This window comes from Lucilia cuprina, chromosome 3 (genome assembly GCF_022045245.1).
Source record: "Lucilia cuprina isolate Lc7/37 chromosome 3, ASM2204524v1, whole genome shotgun sequence".
Classification (NCBI taxonomy): Eukaryota; Metazoa; Arthropoda; class Insecta; order Diptera; family Calliphoridae; genus Lucilia; species Lucilia cuprina.
This window is the reverse complement of record NC_060951.1, coordinates 4,732,466-4,734,329: the sequence shown is the minus strand read 5'-3', so window position 1 is coordinate 4,734,329 and position 1,864 is coordinate 4,732,466. Positions and strand designations below refer to the sequence as shown.

The 1,864-nt window shown below is 25.6% G+C and overlaps 1 protein-coding gene across 1 annotated transcript in view; it reads right to left on the bottom strand.

The window, feature by feature from the left end:
• The window catches only part of LOC124418732 (luciferin 4-monooxygenase-like), a 17,537-nt gene that overhangs the window by 8,692 nt on the left and 6,981 nt on the right, over positions 1-1,864 (bottom strand). The window lies entirely within an intron of this gene.

Below are 1,864 nucleotides of genomic sequence, written 5' to 3'. Positions count from 1 at the left end.
TCAAAACTTAATTGATCTACACTCTTTGATATTTAAAATGTTATCAATGTGTTGAAAATTTAAATATATAGCTGATTTTTCGACTCAATCATTTTAAAGTGCAATCGGTCAATTATTATTGTTTTTTTTTTTTTTGTTTCTGCAAAAATAATATAAAACATTTTATACGAATAAAAAGCAACAATTTAAAACAATTTCGCATTAATACTAATAATAACCAACCATCCGTTCACTATCTAAAGCGATCAATGGACTTTGGTCAAGGTAAAATTGGCATGTATGTCTGCATATGAAATAAAAATAACTCAGTTACTCAAAGTGTAGTAGAAAAAATGTTAAATATATTTAAAAAAATTTAAAATTTAACTGACTTTCAATATAGTTTACTGAACTAATGATTTTTCGATTACCGGTATGCAATTTTGTTAATAATTTCTTTTAAAATTATCTTTTTTGTGATTCTAGTCTAACCTTGAACTTAGCTTTCTTTATACTTTTTTCTAATTATTGAGATATTTAATCAATTATTTGCGCCACACTTTAAATTGTTTATTTGTTGTTGTTATTTTAAATTTATTTCCCAATAAATTTTGCCGGTTATTTTTGTTAAAAAATAAAATGAATTAAATTTTTCATAATGCGTAAATTTTTTGGCAAAAACTCAAAATATTAAATTGTTAAATTTCTATTAGGGGCGGGGGAGCCCCCCCTTTTCACAAATAGTATCTAATCAAGTTGTTATTATTCAGCAAAAACATTTAAAACGATTCAAAGAAAAAAACTGTCTACTCCAACAAATATGTGCATGACTTTTCAAATATTTCTAATAGATAAGATTAAAAATTGTGCCATAAAAGAAAAGTTCATATTTTTTTTGGGGGGGTACAAAGTCTGCGGGGTAATGACCTAATTTCTAATAAAGCCACACGTCTCATTATCAAACTGTTAACAAATGTTGTTGAGTTAAAGATAAAAAAATTCACCAAATAATTAAAATCTGTTTTATTGTTTTAAAGCAAATTCTAGATTTTCAAAAGGGGTACAAGACCTCAGTCATCTATTAAGATATAGAGCAATAAACCCATAATAAAAAAACAAAGTTTAAAAATTGTAAAAAAATCTTAATTAAGTTATAAATTATAGTTTAAATTTTTAATTTTAAATTTAAATTTTAAATTTTTTTTTTAAACATTTTTAAGGTAATTTATAACTATAATTAAATAAATTGCTATTAATTGAAAGTGAAACTTCACACCTTTTCAATTTATTCATTTGTTTTACAATTGTTTTATGCAATTTTTTCTTTTAATCTTTAATGTAATTATCTTTTTGCAAAGAGATTAAATTTCAAATTATTTACACATTGACATTTATAAAAATAAAATGTATTTGTATTGTAGAAACTTTTACACAAAAACAATTGTAGTTTACCTACAGTTTAATGCTAGACTAAAGTTATATAGTCTAGTTTGTAGTCTAGTCTATAGTATAGTCTATAGTCTAGTCTATAATCTAGTATATAGTTTAGTCTACAGTCTAGTCTATAGTCTAGTCTATAGTCTAGTCTATAGTCTGGTCTATAGTCTGGTCTATAGTCTGGTCTATAGTCTAGTTTATAGTCTAGTCTATACTCTAGTCTATAGTCTAGTCTATAGTCTGGTCTATAGTCTGGGGTATAGTCTGGTCTATAGTCTGGTCTATAGTCTGGTCTATAGTCTGGTCTATAGTCTAGTCTATAGTTTAGTCTATAGTCTAGCCTATAGTCTAGTCTATAGTCTAGTCTATAGTCTAGTCTGTAGTATAGTCTATAGTCTAGTCTATAGTCTAGTCTATAGTCTAGTCTATAGTCTAGTCTATAGTCTAG